Source organism: Perissodus microlepis, chromosome 5 (assembly GCF_051167445.1).
Source record: "Perissodus microlepis isolate ML-2025 ecotype Zambia chromosome 5, ASM5116744v1, whole genome shotgun sequence".
NCBI lineage: Eukaryota > Metazoa > Chordata > Actinopteri > Cichliformes > Cichlidae > Perissodus > Perissodus microlepis.
Genome location: NC_140465.1, coordinates 14,300,854 through 14,323,488, shown reverse-complemented (window position 1 = coordinate 14,323,488; position 22,635 = coordinate 14,300,854). Strand labels below are relative to the sequence as shown.

Genomic DNA, 22,635 nt, shown 5'->3' with positions numbered 1-22,635 from the left:
AGTCTATGGACTTTGCTCAAGATGACAATGAGGTCACAGAACTATCAAGAACAACTGAGCTTGTTAGGTAAAGCCATGGAAGGCCAAGGATGCAAAGGAGACACCTGGACAGGGACTTGAACCCTGGACCCTCAGATTAAAAGTCTGATGCTCTTCCATCTGAGCTACCCAGGAAACAAGAATCACGTGTTTGTCCTCTGGGCCACATATTGTCTTTCTTTTCTGTAAAAACGTGATCTCTTATCCTCTCATTTTACTGTAGGTACTGGTGAGGATTTGCAGTTACATTATTATTAAATCGTCATTTCAGACAAGAGCCAAGGGAAGGATTTGATTCTAGGGGAAACATCGCTAGGCTGTATTATGACGTGTGATCACCCAACCTACCAAGCCCTAGGAAAGTCAATGGTAAAATGGGTGAGGCCTGGGAGCTTCTGGAGGAGGACCTTCTTCAAATTCCACCTCCACTTGATGGACGTTTGCAAGCTGCACCATCTGTGTTTGTTTTCTCATTTGATGGCAATGATCCACGTAGTTGTAGGCCGTATAATGAAGTCCTACCAACAAACCTACCAAGCCCTAGATGGTGACCAAAAGAGCTTTGCCGAAACCCAGGATCGAACTAGGGTCCTTTAGATCTTCAGTCTAACGCTCTCCCAGCTGAGCTATTTCGGCACATTTTGCAAAGGAAAGTGCTCAAAAATTGCATTCTAATGACCAGTCAGGCATACAGCTGGCCAAACTGCACTACAGCTGATCTTCTGAGACAGTGGATCAATGTGAAGTGAACTTTTAAGCTTTGGATTTAACAGTGAACTGTGATGAACTTTGCTCTCTTAAATGTTGTCCCACCCAAAGTAAGACAGAAAAAAAGTGAAAGTGTAACGTGTCGAGTAACCCAAGGCGCATTTGGTGAGATTGGCATGTCTTAGACACCAGGTTTCGCAAAGGAGCTGAGCTGAGAACCAACTGGCGGTGAGTTGGACCGAGGGGCAGGGAAAGATTCTTTACAGAGCTTTTACGCTGGGATTATCTGAAAGAGGCCTCTGTCCATGAGATCTACAAATCCCACATCGTCATCCCACCTGCAGTCTATGGACTTTGCTCAAGATGACAATGAGGTCACAGAACTATCAAGAACAACTGAGCTTGTTAGGTAAAGCCATGGAAGGCCAAGGAGACACCTGGACAGGGACTTGAACCCTGGACCCTCAGATTAAAAGTCTGATGCTCTTCCATCTGAGCTACCCAGGCAACAAGAATCACGTGTTTGTCCTCTGGGCCACATATTGTCTTTCTTTTCTGTAAAAACGTGATCTCTTATCCTCTCATTTTACTGTAGGTACTGGTGAGGATTTGCAGTTAGATATTATTAAATCGTCATTTCAGACAAGAGCCAAGGGAAGGATTTGATTCTAGGGGAAACATCGCTAGGCTGTATTATGACGTGTGATCACCCAACCTACCAAGGCCTAGGTAAGTCAATGGTAAAATGGGTGAGGCCTGGGAGCTTCTGGAGGAGGACCTTCTTCAAATTCCACCTCCACTTGATGGACGTTTGCAAGCTGCACCATCTGTGTTTGTTTTCTCATTTGATGGCAATGATCCACGTAGTTGTAGGCCGTATAATGAAGTCCTACCAACAAACCTACCAAGCCCTAGATGGTGACCAAAAGAGCTTTGCCGAAACCCAGGATCGAACTAGGGTCCTTTAGATCTTCAGTCTAACGCTCTCCCAGCTGAGCTATTTTGGCACATTTTGCAAAGGAAAGTGCTCAAAAATTGCATTCTAATGACCAGTCAGGCATACAGCTGGCCAAACTGCACTACAGCTGATCTTCTGAGACAGTGGATCAATGTGAAGTGAACTTTTAAGCTTTGGATTTAACAGTGAACTGTGATGAACTTTGCTCTCTTAAATGTTGTCCCACCCAAAGTAAGACAGAAAAAAAGTGAAAGTGTAACGTGTCGAGTAACCCAAGGCGCATTTGGTGAGATTGGCATGTCTTAGACACCAGGTTTCGCAAAGGAGCTGAGCTGAGAACCAACTGGCGGTGAGTTGGACCGAGGGGCAGGGAAAGATTCTTTACAGAGCTTTTACGCTGGGATTATCTGAAAGAGGCCTCTGTCCATGAGATCTACAAATCCCACATCGTCATCCCACCTGCAGTCTATGGACTTTGCTCAAGATGACAATGAGGTCACAGAACTATCAAGAACAACTGAGCTTGTTAGGTAAAGCCATGGAAGGCCAAGGATGCAAAGGAGACACCTGGACAGGGACTTGAACCCTGGACCCTCAGATTAAAAGTCTGATGCTCTTCCATCTGAGCTACCCAGGCAACAAGAATCACGTGTTTGTCCTCTGGGCCACATATTGTCTTTCTTTTCTGTAAAAACGTGATCTCTTATCCTCTCATTTTACTGTAGGTACTGGTGAGGATTTGCAGTTAGATATTATTAAATCGTCATTTCAGACAAGAGCCAAGGGAAGGATTTGATTCTAGGGGAAACATCGCTAGGCTGTATTATGACGTGTGATCACCCAACCTACCAAGGCCTAGGTAAGTCAATGGTATAATGGGTGAGGCCTGGGAGCTTCTGGAGGAGGACCTTCTTCAAATTCCACCTCCACTTGATGGACGTTTGCAAGCTGCACCATCTGTGTTTGTTTTCTCATTTGATGGCAATGATCCACGTAGTTGTAGGCCGTATAATGAAGTCCTACCAACAAACCTACCAAGCCCTAGATGGTGACCAAAAGAGCTTTGCCGAAACCCAGGATCGAACTAGGGTCCTTTAGATCTTCAGTCTAACGCTCTCCCAGCTGAGCTATTTCGGCACATTTTGCAAAGGAAAGTGCTCAAAAATTGCATTCTAATGACCAGTCAGGCATACAGCTGGCCAAACTGCACTACAGCTGATCTTCTGAGACAGTGGATCAATGTGAAGTGAACTTTTAAGCTTTGGATTTAACAGTGAACTGTGATGAACTTTGCTCTCTTAAATGTTGTCCCACCCAAAGTAAGACAGAAAAAAAGTGAAAGTGTAACGTGTCGAGTAACCCAAGGCGCATTTGGTGAGATTGGCATGTCTTAGACACCAGGTTTCGCAAAGGAGCTGAGCTGAGAACCAACTGGCGGTGAGTTGGACCGAGGGGCAGGGAAAGATTCTTTACAGAGCTTTTACGCTGGGATTATCTGAAAGAGGCCTCTGTCCATGAGATCTACAAATCCCACATCGTCATCCCACCTGCAGTCTATGGACTTTGCTCAAGATGACAATGAGGTCACAGAACTATCAAGAACAACTGAGCTTGTTAGGTAAAGCCATGGAAGGCCAAGGAGACACCTGGACAGGGACTTGAACCCTGGACCCTCAGATTAAAAGTCTGATGCTCTTCCATCTGAGCTACCCAGGAAACAAGAATCACGTGTTTGTCCTCTGGGCCACATATTGTCTTTCTTTTCTGTAAAAACGTGATCTCTTATCCTCTCATTTTACTGTAGGTACTGGTGAGGATTTGCAGTTAGATATTATTAAATCGTCATTTCAGACAAGAGCCAAGGGAAGGATTTGATTCTAGGGGAAACATCGCTAGGCTGTATTATGACGTGTGATCACCCAACCTACCAAGCCCTAGGAAAGTCAATGGTAAAATGGGTGAGGCCTGGGAGCTTCTGGAGGAGGACCTTCTTCAAATTCCACCTCCACTTGATGGACGTTTGCAAGCTGCACCATCTGTGTTTGTTTTCTCATTTGATGGCAATGATCCACGTAGTTGTAGGCCGTATAATGAAGTCCTACCAACAAACCTACCAAGCCCTAGATGGTGACCAAAAGAGCTTTGCCGAAACCCAGGATCGAACTAGGGTCCTTTAGATCTTCAGTCTAACGCTCTCCCAGCTGAGCTATTTCGGCACATTTTGCAAAGGAAAGTGCTCAAAAATTGCATTCTAATGACCAGTCAGGCATACAGCTGGCCAAACTGCACTACAGCTGATCTTCTGAGACAGTGGATCAATGTGAAGTGAACTTTTAAGCTTTGGATTTAACAGTGAACTGTGATGAACTTTGCTCTCTTAAATGTTGTCCCACCCAAAGTAAGACAGAAAAAAAGTGAAAGTGTAACGTGTCGAGTAACCCAAGGCGCATTTGGTGAGATTGGCATGTCTTAGACACCAGGTTTCGCAAAGGAGCTGAGCTGAGAACCAACTGGCGGTGAGTTGGACCGAGGGGCAGGGAAAGATTCTTTACAGAGCTTTTACGCTGGGATTATCTGAAAGAGGCCTCTGTCCATGAGATCTACAAATCCCACATCGTCATCCCACCTGCAGTCTATGGACTTTGCTCAAGATGACAATGAGATCACAGAACTATCAAGAACAATTGAGCTTGTTAGGTAAAGCCATGGAAGGGCAAGGAGACACCTGGACAGGGACTTGAACCCTGGACCCTCAGATTAAAAGTCTGATGCTCTTCCATCTGAGCTACCCAGGCAACAAGAATCACGTGTTTGTCCTCTGGGCCACATATTGTCTTTCTTTTCTGTAAAAACGTGATCTCTTATCCTCTCATTTTACTGTAGGTACTGGTGAGGATTTGCAGTTAGATATTATTAAATCGTCATTTCAGACAAGAGCCAAGGGAAGGATTTGATTCTAGGGGAAACATCGCTAGGCTGTATTATGACGTGTGATCACCCAACCTACCAAGCCCTAGGTAAGTCAATGGTATAATGGGTGAGGCCTGGGAGCTTCTGGAGGAGGACCTTCTTCAAATTCCACCTCCACTTGATGGACGTTTGCAAGCTGCACCATCTGTGTTTGTTTTCTCATTTGATGGCAATGATCCACGTAGTTGTAGGCCGTATAATGAAGTCCTACCAACAAACCTACCAAGCCCTAGATGGTGACCAAAAGAGCTTTGCCGAAACCCAGGATCGAACTAGGGTCCTTTAGATCTTCAGTCTAACGCTCTCCCAGCTGAGCTATTTTGGCACATTTTGCAAAGGCAAGTGCTCAAAAATTGCATTCTAATGACCAGTCAGGCATACAGCTGGCCAAACTGCACTACAGCTGATCTTCTGAGACAGTGGATCAATGTGAAGTGAACTTTTAAGCTTTGGATTTAACAGTGAACTGTGATGAACTTTGCTCTCTTAAATGTTGTCCCACCCAAAGTAAGACAGAAAAAAAGTGAAAGTGTAACGTGTCGAGTAACCCAAGGCGCATTTGGTGAGATTGGCATGTCTTAGACACCAGGTTTCGCAAAGGAGCTGAGCTGAGAACCAACTGGCGGTGAGTTGGACCGAGGGGCAGGGAAAGATTCTTTACAGAGCTTTTACGCTGGGATTATCTGAAAGAGGCCTCTGTTCATGAGATCTACAAATCCCACATCGTCATCCCACCTGCAGTCTATGGACTTTGCTCAAGATGACAATGAGGTCACAGAACTATCAAGAACAACTGAGCTTGTTAGGTAAAGCCATGGAAGGCCAAGGATGCAAAGGAGACACCTGGACAGGGACTTGAACCCTGGACCCTCAGATTAAAAGTCTGATGCTCTTCCATCTGAGCTACCCAGGCAACAAGAATCACATGCTTGTCCTCTGGGCCACATATTGTCTTTCTTTTCTGTAAAAACGTGATCTCTTATCCTCTCATTTTACTGTAGGTACTGGTGAGGATTTGCAGTTAGATATTATTAAATCGTCATTTCAGACAAGAGCCAAGGGAAGGATTTGATTCTAGGGGAAACATCGCTAGGCTGTATTATGACGTGTGATCACCCAACCTACCAAGGCCTAGGTAAGTCAATGGTATAATGGGTGAGGCCTGGGAGCTTCTGGAGGAGGACCTTCTTCAAATTCCACCTCCACTTGATGGACGTTTGCAAGCTGCACCATCTGTGTTTGTTTTCTCATTTGATGGCAAGGATCCACATAGTTGTAGGCCGTATAATGAAGTCCTACCAACAAACCTACCAAGCCCTAGATGGTGACCAAAAGAGCTTTGCCGAAACCCAGGATCGAACTAGGGTCCTTTAGATCTTCAGTCTAACGCTCTCCCAGCTGAGCTATTTCGGCACATTTTGCAAAGGAAAGTGCTCAAAAATTGCATTCTAATGACCAGTCAGGCATACAGCTGGCCAAACTGCACTACAGCTGATCTTCTGAGACAGTGGATCAATGTGAAGTGAACTTTTAAGCTTTGGATTTAACAGTGAACTGTGATGAACTTTGCTCTCTTAAATGTTGTCCCACCCAAAGTAAGACAGAAAAAAAGTGAAAGTGTAACGTGTCGAGTAACCCAAGGCGCATTTGGTGAGATTGGCATGTCTTAGACACCAGGTTTCGCAAAGGAGCTGAGCTGAGAACCAACTGGCGGTGAGTTGGACCGAGGGGCAGGGAAAGATTCTTTACAGAGCTTTTACGCTGGGATTATCTGAAAGAGGCCTCTGTCCATGAGATCTACAAATCCCACATCGTCATCCCACCTGCAGTCTATGGACTTTGCTCAAGATGACAATGAGGTCACAGAACTATCAAGAACAACTGAGCTTGTTAGGTAAAGCCATGGAAGGCCAAGGAGACACCTGGACAGGGACTTGAACCCTGGACCCTCAGATTAAAAGTCTGATGCTCTTCCATCTGAGCTACCCAGGCAACAAGAATCACGTGTTTGTCCTCTGGGCCACATATTGTCTTTCTTTTCTGTAAAAACGTGATCTCTTATCGTCTCATTTTACTGTAGGTACTGGTGAGGATTTGCAGTTAGATATTATTAAATCGTCATTTCAGACAAGAGCCAAGGGAAGGATTTGATTCTAGGGGAAACATCGCTAGGCTGTATTATGACGTGTGATCACCCAACCTACCAAGGCCTAGGTAAGTCAATGGTAAAATGGGTGAGGCCTGGGAGCTTCTGGAGGAGGACCTTCTTCAAATTCCACCTCCACTTGATGGACGTTTGCAAGCTGCACCATCTGTGTTTGTTTTCTCATTTGATGGCAATGATCCACGTAGTTGTAGGCCGTATAATGAAGTCCTACCAACAAACCTACCAAGCCCTAGATGGTGACCAAAAGAGCTTTGCCGAAACCCAGGATCGAACTAGGGTCCTTTAGATCTTCAGTCTAACGCTCTCCCAGCTGAGCTATTTTGGCACATTTTGCAAAGGAAAGTGCTCAAAAATTGCATTCTAATGACCAGTCAGGCATACAGCTGGCCAAACTGCACTACAGCTGATCTTCTGAGACAGTGGATCAATGTGAAGTGAACTTTTAAGCTTTGGATTTAACAGTGAACTGTGATGAACTTTGCTCTCTTAAATGTTGTCCCACCCAAAGTAAGACAGAAAAAAAGTGAAAGTGTAACGTGTCGAGTAACCCAAGGCGCATTTGGTGAGATTGGCATGTCTTAGACACCAGGTTTCGCAAAGGAGCTGAGCTGAGAACCAACTGGCGGTGAGCTGGACCGAGGGGCAGGGAAAGATTCTTTACAGAGCTTTTACGCTGGGATTATCTGAAAGAGGCCTCTGTCCATGAGATCTACAAATCCCACATCGTCATCCCACCTGCAGTCTATGGACTTTGCTCAAGATGACAATGAGGTCACAGAACTATCAAGAACAACTGAGCTTGTTAGGTAAAGCCATGGAAGGCCAAGGATGCAAAGGAGACACCTGGACAGGGACTTGAACCCTGGACCCTCAGATTAAAAGTCTGATGCTCTTCCATCTGAGCTACCCAGGCAACAAGAATCACGTGTTTGTCCTCTGGGCCACATATTGTCTTTCTTTTCTGTAAAAACGTGATCTCTTATCCTCTCATTTTACTGTAGGTACTGGTGAGGATTTGCAGTTAGATATTATTAAATCGTCATTTCAGACAAGAGCCAAGGGAAGGATTTGATTCTAGGGGAAACATCGCTAGGCTGTATTATGACGTGTGATCACCCAACCTACCAAGGCCTAGGTAAGTCAATGGTATAATGGGTGAGGCCTGGGAGCTTCTGGAGGAGGACCTTCTTCAAATTCCACCTCCACTTGATGGACGTTTGCAAGCTGCACCATCTGTGTTTGTTTTCTCATTTGATGGCAATGATCCACGTAGTTGTAGGCCGTATAATGAAGTCCTACCAACAAACCTACCAAGCCCTAGATGGTGACCAAAAGAGCTTTGCCGAAACCCAGGATCGAACTAGGGTCCTTTAGATCTTCAGTCTAACGCTCTCCCAGCTGAGCTATTTCGGCACATTTTGCAAAGGAAAGTGCTCAAAAATTGCATTCTAATGACCAGTCAGGCATACAGCTGGCCAAACTGCACTACAGCTGATCTTCTGAGACAGTGGATCAATGTGAAGTGAACTTTTAAGCTTTGGATTTAACAGTGAACTGTGATGAACTTTGCTCTCTTAAATGTTGTCCCACCCAAAGTAAGACAGAAAAAAAGTGAAAGTGTAACGTGTCGAGTAACCCAAGGCGCATTTGGTGAGATTGGCATGTCTTAGACACCAGGTTTCGCAAAGGAGCTGAGCTGAGAACCAACTGGCGGTGAGTTGGACCGAGGGGCAGGGAAAGATTCTTTACAGAGCTTTTACGCTGGGATTATCTGAAAGAGGCCTCTGTCCATGAGATCTACAAATCCCACATCGTCATCCCACCTGCAGTCTATGGACTTTGCTCAAGATGACAATGAGGTCACAGAACTATCAAGAACAACTGAGCTTGTTAGGTAAAGCCATGGAAGGCCAAGGAGACACCTGGACAGGGACTTGAACCCTGGACCCTCAGATTAAAAGTCTGATGCTCTTCCATCTGAGCTACCCAGGAAACAAGAATCACGTGTTTGTCCTCTGGGCCACATATTGTCTTTCTTTTCTGTAAAAACGTGATCTCTTATCCTCTCATTTTACTGTAGGTACTGGTGAGGATTTGCAGTTAGATATTATTAAATCGTCATTTCAGACAAGAGCCAAGGGAAGGATTTGATTCTAGGGGAAACATCGCTAGGCTGTATTATGACGTGTGATCACCCAACCTACCAAGCCCTAGGAAAGTCAATGGTAAAATGGGTGAGGCCTGGGAGCTTCTGGAGGAGGACCTTCTTCAAATTCCACCTCCACTTGATGGACGTTTGCAAGCTGCACCATCTGTGTTTGTTTTCTCATTTGATGGCAATGATCCACGTAGTTGTAGGCCGTATAATGAAGTCCTACCAACAAACCTACCAAGCCCTAGATGGTGACCAAAAGAGCTTTGCCGAAACCCAGGATCGAACTAGGGTCCTTTAGATCTTCAGTCTAACGCTCTCCCAGCTGAGCTATTTCGGCACATTTTGCAAAGGAAAGTGCTCAGAAATTGCATTCTAATGACCAGTCAGGCATACAGCTGGCCAAACTGCACTACAGCTGATCTTCTGAGACAGTGGATCAATGTGAAGTGAACTTTTAAGCTTTGGATTTAACAGTGAACTGTGATGAACTTTGCTCTCTTAAATGTTGTCCCACCCAAAGTAAGACAGAAAAAAAGTGAAAGTGTAACGTGTCGAGTAACCCAAGGCGCATTTGGTGAGATTGGCATGTCTTAGACACCAGGTTTCGCAAAGGAGCTGAGCTGAGAACCAACTGGCGGTGAGTTGGACCGAGGGGCAGGGAAAGATTCTTTACAGAGCTTTTACGCTGGGATTATCTGAAAGAGGCCTCTGTCCATGAGATCTACAAATCCCACATCGTCATCCCACCTGCAGTCTATGGACTTTGCTCAAGATGACAATGAGATCACAGAACTATCAAGAACAATTGAGCTTGTTAGGTAAAGCCATGGAAGGGCAAGGAGACACCTGGACAGGGACTTGAACCCTGGACCCTCAGATTAAAAGTCTGATGCTCTTCCATCTGAGCTACCCAGGCAACAAGAATCACGTGTTTGTCCTCTGGGCCACATATTGTCTTTCTTTTCTGTAAAAACGTGATCTCTTATCCTCTCATTTTACTGTAGGTACTGGTGAGGATTTGCAGTTAGATATTATTAAATCGTCATTTCAGACAAGAGCCAAGGGAAGGATTTGATTCTAGGGGAAACATCGCTAGGCTGTATTATGACGTGTGATCACCCAACCTACCAAGCCCTAGGAAAGTCAATGGTATAATGGGTGAGGCCTGGGAGCTTCTGGAGGAGGACCTTCTTCAAATTCCACCTCCACTTGATGGACGTTTGCAAGCTGCACCATCTGTGTTTGTTTTCTCATTTGATGGCAATGATCCACGTAGTTGTAGGCCGTATAATGAAGTCCTACCAACAAACCTACAGAGCCCTAGATGGTGACCAAAAGAGCTTTGCCGAAACCCAGGATCGAACTAGGGTCCTTTAGATCTTCAGTCTAACGCTCTCCCAGCTGAGCTATTTCGGCACATTTTGCAAAGGAAAGTGCTCAAAAATTGCATTCTAATGACCAGTCAGGCATACAGCTGGCCAAACTGCACTATAGCTGATCTTCTGAGACAGTGGATCAATGTGAAGTGAACTTTTAAGCTTTGGATTTAACAGTGAACTGTGATGAACTTTGCTCTCTTAAATGTTGTCCCACCCAAAGTAAGACAGAAAAAAAGTGAAAGTGTAACGTGTCGAGTAACCCAAGGCGGATTTGGTGAGATTGGCATGTCTTAGACACCAGGTTTCGCAAAGGAGCTGAGCTGAGAACCAACTGGCGGTGAGTTGGACCGAGGGGCAGGGAAAGATTCTTTACAGAGCTTTTACGCTGGGATTATCTGAAAGAGGCCTCTGTCCATGAGATCTACAAATCCCACATCGTCATCCCACCTGCAGTCTATGGACTTTGCTCAAGATGACAATGAGATCACAGAACTATCAAGAACAATTGAACTTGTTAGGTAAAGCCATGGAAGGGCAAGGATGCAAAGGAGACACCTGGACAGGGACTTGAACCCTGGACCCTCAGATTAAAAGTCTGATGCTCTTCCATCTGAGCTACCCAGGCAACAAGAATCACGTGTTTGTCCTCTGGGCCACATATTGTCTTTCTTTTCTGTAAAAACGTGATCTCTTATCCTCTCATTTTACTGTAGGTACTGGTGAGGATTTGCAGTTAGATATTATTAAATCGTCATTTCAGACAAGAGCCAAGGGAAGGATTTGATTCTAGGGGAAACATCGCTAGGCTGTATTATGACGTGTGATCACCCAACCTACCAAGCCCTAGGTAAGTCAATGGTATAATGGGTGAGGCCTGGGAGCTTCTGGAGGAGGACCTTCTTCAAATTCCACCTCCACTTGATGGACGTTTGCAAGCTGCACCATCTGTGTTTGTTTTCTCATTTGATGGCAATGATCCACGTAGTTGTAGGCCGTATAATGAAGTCCTACCAACAAACCTACCAAGCCCTAGATGGTGACCAAAAGAGCTTTGCCGAAACCCAGGATCGAACTAGGGTCCTTTAGATCTTCAGTCTAACGCTCTCCCAGCTGAGCTATTTCGGCACATTTTGCAAAGGCAAGTGCTCAAAAATTGCATTCTAATGACCAGTCAGGCATACAGCTGGCCAAACTGCACTACAGCTGATCTTCTGAGACAGTGGATCAATGTGAAGTGAACTTTTAAGCTTTGGATTTAACAGTGAACTGTGATGAACTTTGCTCTCTTAAATGTTGTCCCACCCAAAGTAAGACAGAAAAAAAGTGAAAGTGTAACGTGTCGAGTAACCCAAGGCGCATTTGGTGAGATTGGCATGTCTTAGACACCAGGTTTCGCAAAGGAGCTGAGCTGAGAACCAACTGGCGGTGAGTTGGACCGAGGGGCAGGGAAAGATTCTTTACAGAGCTTTTACGCTGGGATTATCTGAAAGAGGCCTCTGTTCATGAGATCTACAAATCCCACATCGTCATCCCACCTGCAGTCTATGGACTTTGCTCAAGATGACAATGAGGTCACAGAACTATCAAGAACAACTGAGCTTGTTAGGTAAAGCCATGGAAGGCCAAGGATGCAAAGGAGACACCTGGACAGGGACTTGAACCCTGGACCCTCAGATTAAAAGTCTGATGCTCTTCCATCTGAGCTACCCAGGCAACAAGAATCACATGCTTGTCCTCTGGGCCACATATTGTCTTTCTTTTCTGTAAAAACGTGATCTCTTATCCTCTCATTTTACTGTAGGTACTGGTGAGGATTTGCAGTTAGATATTATTAAATCGTCATTTCAGACAAGAGCCAAGGGAAGGATTTGATTCTAGGGGAAACATCGCTAGGCTGTATTATGACGTGTGATCACCCAACCTACCAAGGCCTAGGTAAGTCAATGGTATAATGGGTGAGGCCTGGGAGCTTCTGGAGGAGGACCTTCTTCAAATTCCACCTCCACTTGATGGACGTTTGCAAGCTGCACCATCTGTGTTTGTTTTCTCATTTGATGGCAAGGATCCACATAGTTGTAGGCCGTATAATGAAGTCCTACCAACAAACCTACCAAGCCCTAGATGGTGACCAAAAGAGCTTTGCCGAAACCCAGGATCGAACTAGGGTCCTTTAGATCTTCAGTCTAACGCTCTCCCAGCTGAGCTATTTCGGCACATTTTGCAAAGGAAAGTGCTCAAAAATTGCATTCTAATGACCAGTCAGGCATACAGCTGGCCAAACTGCACTACAGCTGATCTTCTGAGACAGTGGATCAATGTGAAGTGAACTTTTAAGCTTTGGATTTAACAGTGAACTGTGATGAACTTTGCTCTCTTAAATGTTGTCCCACCCAAAGTAAGACAGAAAAAAAGTGTTAGTGTAACGTGTCGAGTAACCCAAGGCGCATTTGGTGAGATTGGCATGTCTTAGACACCAGGTTTCGCAAAGGAGCTGAGCTGAGAACCAACTGGCGGTGAGTTGGACCGAGGGGCAGGGAAAGATTCTTTACAGAGCTTTTACGCTGGGATTATCTGAAAGAGGCCTCTGTCCATGAGATCTACAAATCCCACATCGTCATCCCACCTGCAGTCTATGGACTTTGCTCAAGATGACAATGAGGTCACAGAACTATCAAGAACAACTGAGCTTGTTAGGTAAAGCCATGGAAGGGCAAGGATGCAAAGGAGACACCTGGACAGGGACTTGAACCCTGGACCCTCAGATTAAAAGTCTGATGCTCTTCCATCTGAGCTACCCAGGCAACAAGAATCACGTGTTTGTCCTCTGGGCCACATATTGTCTTTCTTTTCTGTAAAAACGTGATCGCTTATCCTCTCATTTTACTGTAGGTACTGGTGAGGATTTGCAGTTAGATATTATTAAATCGTCATTTCAGACAAGAGCCAAGGGAAGAATTTGATTCTTGGGGAAACATCGCTAGGCTGTATTATGACGTGTGATCACCCAACCTACCAAGCCCTAGGAAAGTCAATGGTATAATGGGTGAGGCCTGGGAGCTTCTGGAGGAGGACCTTCTTCAAATTCCACCTCCACTTGATGGACGTTTGCAAGCTGCACCATCTGTGTTTGTTTTCTCATTTGATGGCAATGATCCACGTAGTTGTAGGCCGTATAATGAAGTCCTACCAACAAACCTACCAAGCCCTAGATGGTGACCAAAAGAGCTTTGCCGAAACCCAGGATCGAACTAGGGTCCTTTAGATCTTCAGTCTAACGCTCTCCCAGCTGAGCTATTTCGGCACATTTTGCAAAGGAAAGTGCTCAAAAATTGCATTCTAATGACCAGTCAGGCATACAGCTGGCCAAACTGCACTACAGCTGATCTTCTGAGACAGTGGATCAATGTGAAGTGAACTTTTAAGCTTTGGATTTAACAGTGAACTGTGATGAACTTTGCTCTCTTAAATGTTGTCCCACCCAAAGTAAGACAGAAAAAAAGTGAAAGTGTAACGTGTCGAGTAACCCAAGGCACATTTGGTGAGATTGGCATGTCTTAGACACCAGGTTTCGCAAAGGAGCTGAGCTGAGAACCAACTGGCGGTGAGTTGGACCGAGGGGCAGGGAAAGATTCTTTACAGAGCTTTTACGCTGGGATTATCTGAAAGAGGCCTCTGTCCATGAGATCTACAAATCCCACATCGTCATCCCACCTGCAGTCTATGGACTTTGCTCAAGATGACAATGAGGTCACAGAACTATCAAGAACAACTGAGCTTGTTAGGTAAAGCCATGGCAGGGCAAGGATGCAAAGGAGACACCTGGACAGGGACTTGAACCCTGGACCCTCAGATTAAAAGTCTGATGCTCTTCCATCTGAGCTACCCAGGCAACAAGAATCACGTGTTTGTCCTCTGGGCCACATATTGTCTTTCTTTTCTGTAAAAACGTGATCTCTTATCCTCTCATTTTACTGTAGGTACTGGTGAGGATTTGCAGTTAGATATTATTAAATCGTCATTTCAGACAAGAGCCAAGGGAAGGATTTGATTCTAGGGGAAACATCGCTAGGCTGTATTATGACGTGTGATCACCCAACCTACCAAGCCCTAGGTAAGTCAATGGTATAATGGGTGAGGCCTGGGAGCTTCTGGAGGAGGACCTTCTTCAAATTCCACCTCCACTTGATGGACGTTTGCAAGCTGCACCATCTGTGTTTGTTTTCTCATTTGATGGCAATGATCCACGTAGTTGTAGGCCGTATAATGAAGTCCTACCAACAAACCTACCAAGCCCTAGATGGTGACCAAAAGAGCTTTGCCGAAACCCAGGATCGAACTAGGAGCCTTTAGATCTTCAGTCTAACGCTCTCCCAGCTGAGCTATTTCGGCACATTTTGCAAAGGAAAGTGCTCAAAAATTGCATTCTAATGACCAGTCAGGCATACAGCTGGCCAAACTGCACTACAGCTGATCTTCTGAGACAGTGGATCAATGTGAAGTGAACTTTTAAGCTTTGGATTTAACAGTGAACTGTGATGAACTTTGCTCTCTTAAATGTTGTCCCACCCAAAGTAAGACAGAAAAAAAGTGAAAGTGTAACGTGTCGAGTAACCCAAGGCGGATTTGGTGAGATTGGCATGTCTTAGACACCAGGTTTCGCAAAGGAGCTGAGCTGAGAACCAACTGGCGGTGAGTTGGACCGAGGGGCAGGGAAAGATTCTTTACAGAGCTTTTACGCTGGGATTATCTGAAAGAGGCCTCTGTCCATGAGATCTACAAATCCCACATCGTCATCCCACCTGCAGTCTATGGACTTTGCTCAAGATGACAATGAGGTCACAGAACTATCAAGAACAACTGAGCTTGTTAGGTAAAGCCATGGAAGGGCAAGGATGCAAAGGAGACACCTGGACAGGGACTTGAACCCTGGACCCTCAGATTAAAAGTCTGATGCTCTTCCATCTGAGCTACCCAGGAAACAAGAATCACGTGTTTGTCCTCTGGGCCACATATTGTCTTTCTTTTCTGTAAAAACGTGATCTCTTATCCTCTCATTTTACTGTAGGTACTGGTGAGGATTTGCAGTTAGATATTATTAAATCGTCATTTCAGACAAGAGCCAAGGGAAGGATTTGATTCTAGGGGAAACATCGCTAGGCTGTATTATGACGTGTGATCACCCAACCTACCAAGCCCTAGGAAAGTCAATGGTAAAATGGGTGAGGCCTGGGAGCTTCTGGAGGAGGACCTTCTTCAAATTCCACCTCCACTTGATGGACGTTTGCAAGCTGCACCATCTGTGTTTGTTTTCTCATTTGATGGCAATGATCCATGTAGTTGTAGGCCGTATAATGAAGTCCTACCAACAAACCTACCAAGCCCTAGATGGTGACCAAAAGAGCTTTGCCGAAACCCAGGATCGAACTAGGATCCTTTAGATCTTCAGTCTAACGCTCTCCCAGCTGAGCTATTTCGGCACATTTTGCAAAGGAAAGTGCTCAAAAATTGCATTCTAATGACCAGTCAGGCATACAGCTGGCCAAACTGCACTACAGCTGATCTTCTGAGACAGTGGATCAATGTGAAGTGAACTTTTAAGCTTTGGATTTAACAGTGAACTGTGATGAACTTTGCTCTCTTAAATGTTGTCCCACCCAAAGTAAGACAGAAAAAAAGTGAAAGTGTAACGTGTCGAGTAACCCAAGGCGCATTTGGTGAGATTGGCATGTCTTAGACACCAGGTTTCGCAACGGAGATGAGCTGAGAACCAACTGGCGGTGAGTTGGACCGAGGGACAGGGAAAGATTCTTTACAGAGCTTTTACGCTGGGATTATCTGAAAGAGGCCTCTGTCCATGAGATCTACAAATCCCACATCGTCATCCCACCTGCAGTCTATGGACTTTGCTCAAGATGACAATGAGGTCACAGAACTATCAAGAACAACTGAGCTTGTTAGGTAAAGCCATGGAAGGCCAAGGAGACACCTGGACAGGGACTTGAACCCTGGACCCTCAGATTAAAAGTCTGATGCTCTTCCATCTGAGCTACCCAGGCAACAAGAATCACGTGTTTGTCCTCTGGGCCACATATTGTCTTTCTTTTCTGTAAAAACGTGATCTCTTATCCTCTCATTTTACTGTAGGTACTGGTGAGGATTTGCAGTTAGATATTATTAAATCGTCATTTCAGACAAGAGCCAAGGGAAGGATTTGATTCTAGGGGAAACATCGCTAGGCTGTATTATGACGTGTGATCACCCAACCTACCAAGGCCTAGGTAAGTCAATGGTATAATGGGTGAGGCCTGGGAGCTTCTGGAGGAGGACCTTCTTCAAATTCCACCTCCACTTGATGGACGTTTGCAAGCTGCACCATCTGTGTTTGTTTTCTCATTTGATGGCAATGATCCACGTAGTTGTAGGCCGTATAATGAAGTCCTACCAACAAACCTACCAAGCCCTAGATGGTGACCAAAAGAGCTTTGCCGAAACCCAGGATCGAACTAGGGTCCTTTAGATCTTCAGTCTAACGCTCTCCCAGCTGAGCTATTTCGGCACATTTTGCAAAGGAAAGTGCTCAAAAATTGCATTCTAATGACCAGTCAGGCATACAGCTGGCCAAACTGCACTACAGCTGATCTTCTGAGACAGTGGATCAATGTGAAGTGAACTTTTAAGCTTTGGATTTAACAGTGAACTGTGATGAACTTTGCTCTCTTAAATGTTGTCCCACCCAAAGTAAGACAGAAAAAAAGTGAAAATGTAACGTGTCGAGTAACCCAAGGCGCATTTGGTGAGATTGGCATGTCTTAGACACCAGGTTTCGCAAAGGAGCTGAGCTGAGAACCAACTGGCGGTGAGTTGGACCGAGGGGCAGGGAAAGATTCTTTACAGAGCTTTTACGCTGGGATTATCTGAAAGAGGCCTCTGTCCATGAGATCTACAAATCCCACATCGTCATCCCACCTGCAGTCTATGGACTTTGCTCAAGATGACAATGAGGTCACAGAACTATCAAGAACAACTGAGCTTGTTAGGTAAAGCCATGGAAGGGCAAGGATGCAAAGGAGACACCTGGACAGGGACTTGAACCCTGGACCCTCAGATTAAAAGTCTGATGCGCTTCCATCTGAGCTACCCAGGCAACAAGAATCACGTGTTTGTCCTCTGGGCCACATATTGTCTTTCTTTTCTGTAAAAACGTGATCTCTTATCCTCTCATTTTACTGTAGGTACTGGTGAGGATTTGCAGTTAGATATTATTAAATCGTCATTTCAGACAAGAGCCAAGGGAAGAATTTGATTCTAGGGGAAACATCGCTAGGCTGTATTATGACGTGTGATCACCCAACCTACCAAGCCCTAGGAAAGTCAATGGTAAAATGGGTGAGGCCTGGGAGCTTCTGGAGGAGGACCTTCTTCAAATTCCACCTCCACTTGATGGACGTTTGCAAGCTGCACCATCTGTGTTTGTTTTCTCATTTGATGGCAATGATCCACGTAGTTGTAGGCCGTATAATGAAGTCCTACCAACAAACCTACCAAGCCCTAGATGGTGACCAAAAGAGCTTTGCCGAAACCCAGGATCGAACTAGGGTCCTTTAGATCTTCAGTCTAACGCTCTCCCAGCTGAGCTATTTCGGCACATTTTGCAAAGGAAAGTGCTCAAAAATTGCATTCTAATGACCAGTCAGGCATACAGCTGGCCAAACTGCACTACAGCTGATCTTCTGAGACAGTGGATCAATGTGAAGTGAACTTTTAAGCTTTGGATTTAACAGTGAACTGTGATGAACTTTGCTCTCTTAAATGTTGTCCCACCCAAAGTAAGACAGAAAAAAAGTGAAAGTGTAACGTGTCGAGTAACCCAAGGCGGATTTGGTGAGATTGGCATGTCTTAGACACCAGGTTTCGCAAAGGAGCTGAGCTGAGAACCAACTGGCGGTGAGTTGGACCGAGGGGCAGGGAAAGATTCTTTACAGAGCTTTTACGCTGGGATTATCTGAAAGAGGCCTCTGTCCATGAGATCTACAAATCCCACATCGTCATCCCACCTGCAGTCTATGGACTTTGCTCAAGATGACAATGAGGTCACAGAACTATCAAGAACAACTGAGCTTGTTAGGTAAAGCCATGGAAGGCCAAAGATGCAAAGGAGACACCTGGACAGGGACTTGAACCCTGGACCCTCAGATTAAAAGTCTGATGCTCTTCCATCTGAGCTACCCAGGCAACAAGAATCACGTGTTTGTCCTCTGGGCCACATATTGTCTTTCTTTTCTGTAAAAACGTGATCTCTTATCCTCTCATTTTACTGTAGGTACTGGTGAGGATTTGCAGTTAGATATTATTAAATCGTCATTTCAGACAAGAGCCAAGGGAAGGATTTGATTCTAGGGGAAACATCGCTAGGCTGTATTATGACGTGTGATCACCCAACCTACCAAGCCCTAGGAAAGTCAATGGTAAAATGGGTGAGGCCTGGGAGCTTCTGGAGGAGGACCTTCTTCAAATTCCACCTCCACTTGATGGACGTTTGCAAGCTGCACCATCTGTGTTTGTTTTCTCATTTGATGGCAATGATCCACGTAGTTGTAGGCCGTATAATGAAGTCCTACCAACAAACCTACCAAGCCCTAGATGGTGACCAAAAGAGCTTTGCCGAAACCCAGGATCGAACTAGGGTCCTTTAGATCTTCAGTCTAACGCTCTCCCAGCTGAGCTATTTCGGCACATTTTGCAAAGGAAAGTGCTCAAAAATTGCATTCTAATGACCAGTCAGGCATACAGCTGGCCAAACTGCACTACAGCTGATCTTCTGAGACAGTGGGTCAATGTGAAGTGAACTTTTAAGCTTTGGATTTAACAGTGAACTGTGATGAACTTTGCTCTCTTAAATGTTGTCCCACCCAAAGTAAGACAGAAAAAAAGTGAAAGTGTAACGTGTCGAGTAACCGAAGGCACATTTGGTGAGATTGGCATGTCTTAGACACCAGGTTTCGCAAAGGAGCTGAGCTGAGAACCAACTGGCGGTGAGTTGGACCGAGGGGCAGGGAAAGATTCTTTACAGAGCTTTTACGCTGGGATTATCTGAAAGAGGCCTCTGTCCATGAGATCTACAAATCCCACATCGTCATCCCACCTGCAGTCTATGGACTTTGCTCAAGATGACAATGAGGTCACAGAACTATCAAGAACAACTGAGCTTGTTAGGTAAAGCCATGGAAGGCCAAAGATCCAAAGGAGACACCTGGACAGGGACTTGAACCCTGGACCCTCAGATTAAAAGTCTGATGCTCTTCCATCTGAGCTACCCAGGCAACAAGAATCACGTGTTTGTCCTCTGGGCCACATATTGTCTTTCTTTTCTGTAAAAACGTGATCTCTTATCCTCTCATTTTACTGTAGGTACTGGTGAGGATTTGCAGTTAGATATTATTAAATCGTCATTTCAGACAAGAGCCAAGGGAAGGATTTGATTCTAGGGGAAACATCGCTAGGCTGTATTATGACGTGTGATCACCCAACCTACCAAGCCCTAGGAAAGTCAATGGTAAAATGGGTGAGGCCTGGGAGCTTCTGGAGGAGGACCTTCTTCAAATTCCACCTCCACTTGATGGACGTTTGCAAGCTGCACCATCTGTGTTTGTTTTCTCATTTGATGGCAATGATCCACGTAGTTGTAGGCCGTATAATGAAGTCCTACCAACAAACCTACCAAGCCCTAGATGGTGACCAAAAGAGCTTTGCCGAAACCCAGGATCAAACTAGGGTCCTTTAGATCTTCGGTCTAACGCTCTCCCAGCTGAGCTATTTCGGCACATTTTGCAAAGGAAAGTGCTCAAAAATTGCATTCTAATGACCAGTCAGGCATACAGCTGGCCAAACTGCACTACAGCTGATCTTCTGAGACAGTGGGTCAATGTGAAGTGAACTTTTAAGCTTTGGATTTAACAGTGAACTGTGATGAACTTTGCTCTCTTAAATGTTGTCCCACCCAAAGTAAGACAGAAAAAAAGTGAAAGTGTAACGTGTCGAGTAACCGAAGGCACATTTGGTGAGATTGGCATGTCTTAGACACCAGGTTTCGCAAAGGAGCTGAGCTGAGAACCAACTGGCGGTGAGTTGGACCGAGGGGCAGGGAAAGATTCTTTACAGAGCTTTTACGCTGGGATTATCTGAAAGAGGCCTCTGTCCATGAGATCTACAAATCCCACATCGTCATCCCACCTGCAGTCTATGGACTTTGCTCAAGATGACAATGAGGTCACAGAACTATCAAGAACAACTGAGCTTGTTAGGTAAAGCCATGGAAGGCCAAAGATGCAAAGGAGACACCTGGACAGGGACTTGAACCCTGGACCCTCAGATTAAAAGTCTGATGCGCTTCCATCTGAGCTACCCAGGCAACAAGAATCACGTGTTTGTCCTCTGGGCCACATATTGTCTTTCTTTTCTGTAAAAACGTGATCTCTTATCCTCTCATTTTACTGTAGGTACTGGTGAGGATTTGCAGTTAGATATTATTAAATCGTGATTTCAGACAAGAGCCAAGGGAAGGATTTGATTCTAGGGGAAACATCGCTAGGCTGTATTATGACGTGTGATCACCCAACCTACCAAGCCCTAGGAAAGTCAATGGTAAAATGGGTGAGGCCTGGGAGCTTCTGGAGGAGGACCTTCTTCAAATTCCACCTCCACTTGATGGACGTTTGCAAGCTGCACCATCTGTGTTTGTTTTCTCATTTGATGGCAATGATCCACGTAGTTGTAGGCCGTATAATGAAGTCCTACCAACAAACCTACCAAGCCCTAGATGGTGACCAAAAGAGCTTTGCCGAAACCCAGGATCGAACTAGGGTCCTTTAGATCTTCAGTCTAACGCTCTCCCAGCTGAGCTATTTCGGCACATTTTGCAAAGGAAAGTGCTCAAAAATTGCATTCTAATGACCAGTCAGGCATACAGCTGGCCAAACTGCACTACAGCTGATCTTCTGAGACAGTGGATCAATGTGAAGTGAACTTTTAAGCTTTGGATTTAACAGTGAACTGTGATGAACTTTGCTCTCTTAAATGTTGTCCCACCCAAAGTAAGACAGAAAAAAAGTGAAAGTGTAACGTGTCGAGTAACCGAAGGCACATTTGGTGAGATTGGCATGTCTTAGACACCAGGTTTCGCAAAGGAGCTGAGCTGAGAACCAACTGGCGGTGAGTTGGACCGAGGGGCAGGGAAAGATTCTTTACAGAGCTTTTACGCTGGGATTATCTGAAAGAGGCCTCTGTCCATGAGATCTACAAATCCCACATCGTCATCCCACCTGCAGTCTATGGACTTTGCTCAAGATGACAATGAGGTCACAGAACTATCAAGAACAATTGAGCTTGTTAGGTAAAGCCATGGAAGGGCAAGGATGCAAAGGAGACACCTGGACAGGGACTTGAACCCTGGACCCTCAGATTAAAAGTCTGATGCTCTTCCATCTGAGCTACCCAGGCAACAAGAATCACGTGTTTGTCCTCTGGGCCACATATTGTCTTTCTTTTCTGTAAAAACGTGATCTCTTATCCTCTCATTTTACTGTAGGTACTGGTGAGGATTTGCAGTTAGATATTATTAAATCGTCATTTCAGACAAGAGCCAAGGGAAGGATTTGATTCTAGGGGAAACATCGCTAGGCTGTATTATGACGTGTGATCACCCAACCTACCAAGCCCTAGGAAAGTCAATGGTAAAATGGGTGAGGCCTGGGAGCTTCTGGAGGAGGACCTTCTTCAAATTCCACCTCCACTTGATGGACGTTTGCAAGCTGCACCATCTGTGTTTGTTTTCTCATTTGATGGCAATGATCCACGTAGTTGTAGGCCGTATAATGAAGTCCTACCAACAAACCTACCAAGCCCTAGATGGTGACCAAAAGAGCTTTGCCGAAACCCAGGATCGAACTAGGGTCCTTTAGATCTTCAGTCTAACGCTCTCCCAGCTGAGCTATTTCGGCACATTTTGCAAAGGAAAGTGCTCAAAAATTGCATTCTAATGACCAGTCAGGCATACAGCTGGCCAAACTGCACTACAGCTGATCTTCTGAGACAGTGGATCAATGTGAAGTGAACTTTTAAGCTTTGGATTTAACAGTGAACTGTGATGAACTTTGCTCTCTTAAATGTTGTCCCACCCAAAGTAAGACAGAAAAAAAGTGAAAGTGTAACGTGTCGAGTAACCGAAGGCACATTTGGTGAGATTGGCATGTCTTAGACACCA

General features: G+C 45.2%; 35 non-coding genes across 35 annotated transcripts; all 35 read right to left on the bottom strand.

Moving 5' to 3' along the window:
- Nucleotides 1-602: 602 nt before the first annotated feature.
- trnaf-gaa (transfer RNA phenylalanine (anticodon GAA)) lies at nucleotides 603-675 on the bottom strand. Its single transcript has one exon. It is a non-coding gene; the product is annotated as a tRNA-Phe (tRNA).
- Nucleotides 676-1,181: 506 nt separating this feature from the next.
- On the bottom strand, nucleotides 1,182-1,254 carry trnak-uuu (transfer RNA lysine (anticodon UUU)). The gene has a single exon. It is a non-coding gene; the product is annotated as a tRNA-Lys (tRNA).
- Nucleotides 1,255-1,681: 427 nt separating this feature from the next.
- trnaf-gaa (transfer RNA phenylalanine (anticodon GAA)) lies at nucleotides 1,682-1,754 on the bottom strand. Its single transcript has one exon. It is a non-coding gene; the product is annotated as a tRNA-Phe (tRNA).
- Nucleotides 1,755-2,269: 515 nt separating this feature from the next.
- Nucleotides 2,270-2,342, bottom strand: trnak-uuu (transfer RNA lysine (anticodon UUU)). The gene has a single exon. It is a non-coding gene; the product is annotated as a tRNA-Lys (tRNA).
- A 427-nt stretch (nucleotides 2,343-2,769) lies between these two features.
- Nucleotides 2,770-2,842, bottom strand: trnaf-gaa (transfer RNA phenylalanine (anticodon GAA)). Its single transcript has one exon. It is a non-coding gene; the product is annotated as a tRNA-Phe (tRNA).
- Nucleotides 2,843-3,848: 1,006 nt separating this feature from the next.
- On the bottom strand, nucleotides 3,849-3,921 carry trnaf-gaa (transfer RNA phenylalanine (anticodon GAA)). The gene has a single exon. It is a non-coding gene; the product is annotated as a tRNA-Phe (tRNA).
- A 506-nt stretch (nucleotides 3,922-4,427) lies between these two features.
- trnak-uuu (transfer RNA lysine (anticodon UUU)) lies at nucleotides 4,428-4,500 on the bottom strand. Its single transcript has one exon. It is a non-coding gene; the product is annotated as a tRNA-Lys (tRNA).
- A 427-nt stretch (nucleotides 4,501-4,927) lies between these two features.
- Nucleotides 4,928-5,000, bottom strand: trnaf-gaa (transfer RNA phenylalanine (anticodon GAA)). Its single transcript has one exon. It is a non-coding gene; the product is annotated as a tRNA-Phe (tRNA).
- A 515-nt stretch (nucleotides 5,001-5,515) lies between these two features.
- On the bottom strand, nucleotides 5,516-5,588 carry trnak-uuu (transfer RNA lysine (anticodon UUU)). The gene has a single exon. It is a non-coding gene; the product is annotated as a tRNA-Lys (tRNA).
- Nucleotides 5,589-6,015: 427 nt separating this feature from the next.
- Nucleotides 6,016-6,088, bottom strand: trnaf-gaa (transfer RNA phenylalanine (anticodon GAA)). Its single transcript has one exon. It is a non-coding gene; the product is annotated as a tRNA-Phe (tRNA).
- Nucleotides 6,089-6,594: 506 nt separating this feature from the next.
- Nucleotides 6,595-6,667, bottom strand: trnak-uuu (transfer RNA lysine (anticodon UUU)). Its single transcript has one exon. It is a non-coding gene; the product is annotated as a tRNA-Lys (tRNA).
- A 427-nt stretch (nucleotides 6,668-7,094) lies between these two features.
- On the bottom strand, nucleotides 7,095-7,167 carry trnaf-gaa (transfer RNA phenylalanine (anticodon GAA)). The gene has a single exon. It is a non-coding gene; the product is annotated as a tRNA-Phe (tRNA).
- Nucleotides 7,168-7,682: 515 nt separating this feature from the next.
- On the bottom strand, nucleotides 7,683-7,755 carry trnak-uuu (transfer RNA lysine (anticodon UUU)). The gene has a single exon. It is a non-coding gene; the product is annotated as a tRNA-Lys (tRNA).
- Nucleotides 7,756-8,182: 427 nt separating this feature from the next.
- On the bottom strand, nucleotides 8,183-8,255 carry trnaf-gaa (transfer RNA phenylalanine (anticodon GAA)). The gene has a single exon. It is a non-coding gene; the product is annotated as a tRNA-Phe (tRNA).
- A 1,006-nt stretch (nucleotides 8,256-9,261) lies between these two features.
- On the bottom strand, nucleotides 9,262-9,334 carry trnaf-gaa (transfer RNA phenylalanine (anticodon GAA)). Its single transcript has one exon. It is a non-coding gene; the product is annotated as a tRNA-Phe (tRNA).
- A 506-nt stretch (nucleotides 9,335-9,840) lies between these two features.
- trnak-uuu (transfer RNA lysine (anticodon UUU)) lies at nucleotides 9,841-9,913 on the bottom strand. The gene has a single exon. It is a non-coding gene; the product is annotated as a tRNA-Lys (tRNA).
- Nucleotides 9,914-10,340: 427 nt separating this feature from the next.
- trnaf-gaa (transfer RNA phenylalanine (anticodon GAA)) lies at nucleotides 10,341-10,413 on the bottom strand. The gene has a single exon. It is a non-coding gene; the product is annotated as a tRNA-Phe (tRNA).
- A 515-nt stretch (nucleotides 10,414-10,928) lies between these two features.
- On the bottom strand, nucleotides 10,929-11,001 carry trnak-uuu (transfer RNA lysine (anticodon UUU)). Its single transcript has one exon. It is a non-coding gene; the product is annotated as a tRNA-Lys (tRNA).
- A 427-nt stretch (nucleotides 11,002-11,428) lies between these two features.
- trnaf-gaa (transfer RNA phenylalanine (anticodon GAA)) lies at nucleotides 11,429-11,501 on the bottom strand. Its single transcript has one exon. It is a non-coding gene; the product is annotated as a tRNA-Phe (tRNA).
- A 515-nt stretch (nucleotides 11,502-12,016) lies between these two features.
- trnak-uuu (transfer RNA lysine (anticodon UUU)) lies at nucleotides 12,017-12,089 on the bottom strand. Its single transcript has one exon. It is a non-coding gene; the product is annotated as a tRNA-Lys (tRNA).
- A 427-nt stretch (nucleotides 12,090-12,516) lies between these two features.
- trnaf-gaa (transfer RNA phenylalanine (anticodon GAA)) lies at nucleotides 12,517-12,589 on the bottom strand. Its single transcript has one exon. It is a non-coding gene; the product is annotated as a tRNA-Phe (tRNA).
- Nucleotides 12,590-13,104: 515 nt separating this feature from the next.
- On the bottom strand, nucleotides 13,105-13,177 carry trnak-uuu (transfer RNA lysine (anticodon UUU)). The gene has a single exon. It is a non-coding gene; the product is annotated as a tRNA-Lys (tRNA).
- Nucleotides 13,178-13,604: 427 nt separating this feature from the next.
- Nucleotides 13,605-13,677, bottom strand: trnaf-gaa (transfer RNA phenylalanine (anticodon GAA)). The gene has a single exon. It is a non-coding gene; the product is annotated as a tRNA-Phe (tRNA).
- Nucleotides 13,678-14,192: 515 nt separating this feature from the next.
- trnak-uuu (transfer RNA lysine (anticodon UUU)) lies at nucleotides 14,193-14,265 on the bottom strand. The gene has a single exon. It is a non-coding gene; the product is annotated as a tRNA-Lys (tRNA).
- Nucleotides 14,266-14,692: 427 nt separating this feature from the next.
- trnaf-gaa (transfer RNA phenylalanine (anticodon GAA)) lies at nucleotides 14,693-14,765 on the bottom strand. Its single transcript has one exon. It is a non-coding gene; the product is annotated as a tRNA-Phe (tRNA).
- A 1,015-nt stretch (nucleotides 14,766-15,780) lies between these two features.
- trnaf-gaa (transfer RNA phenylalanine (anticodon GAA)) lies at nucleotides 15,781-15,853 on the bottom strand. The gene has a single exon. It is a non-coding gene; the product is annotated as a tRNA-Phe (tRNA).
- A 506-nt stretch (nucleotides 15,854-16,359) lies between these two features.
- On the bottom strand, nucleotides 16,360-16,432 carry trnak-uuu (transfer RNA lysine (anticodon UUU)). The gene has a single exon. It is a non-coding gene; the product is annotated as a tRNA-Lys (tRNA).
- Nucleotides 16,433-16,859: 427 nt separating this feature from the next.
- Nucleotides 16,860-16,932, bottom strand: trnaf-gaa (transfer RNA phenylalanine (anticodon GAA)). Its single transcript has one exon. It is a non-coding gene; the product is annotated as a tRNA-Phe (tRNA).
- Nucleotides 16,933-17,947: 1,015 nt separating this feature from the next.
- trnaf-gaa (transfer RNA phenylalanine (anticodon GAA)) lies at nucleotides 17,948-18,020 on the bottom strand. The gene has a single exon. It is a non-coding gene; the product is annotated as a tRNA-Phe (tRNA).
- A 515-nt stretch (nucleotides 18,021-18,535) lies between these two features.
- On the bottom strand, nucleotides 18,536-18,608 carry trnak-uuu (transfer RNA lysine (anticodon UUU)). Its single transcript has one exon. It is a non-coding gene; the product is annotated as a tRNA-Lys (tRNA).
- A 427-nt stretch (nucleotides 18,609-19,035) lies between these two features.
- On the bottom strand, nucleotides 19,036-19,108 carry trnaf-gaa (transfer RNA phenylalanine (anticodon GAA)). Its single transcript has one exon. It is a non-coding gene; the product is annotated as a tRNA-Phe (tRNA).
- Nucleotides 19,109-19,623: 515 nt separating this feature from the next.
- Nucleotides 19,624-19,696, bottom strand: trnak-uuu (transfer RNA lysine (anticodon UUU)). The gene has a single exon. It is a non-coding gene; the product is annotated as a tRNA-Lys (tRNA).
- A 1,515-nt stretch (nucleotides 19,697-21,211) lies between these two features.
- Nucleotides 21,212-21,284, bottom strand: trnaf-gaa (transfer RNA phenylalanine (anticodon GAA)). The gene has a single exon. It is a non-coding gene; the product is annotated as a tRNA-Phe (tRNA).
- Nucleotides 21,285-21,799: 515 nt separating this feature from the next.
- trnak-uuu (transfer RNA lysine (anticodon UUU)) lies at nucleotides 21,800-21,872 on the bottom strand. The gene has a single exon. It is a non-coding gene; the product is annotated as a tRNA-Lys (tRNA).
- Nucleotides 21,873-22,299: 427 nt separating this feature from the next.
- On the bottom strand, nucleotides 22,300-22,372 carry trnaf-gaa (transfer RNA phenylalanine (anticodon GAA)). Its single transcript has one exon. It is a non-coding gene; the product is annotated as a tRNA-Phe (tRNA).
- Nucleotides 22,373-22,635: the final 263 nt, after the last annotated feature.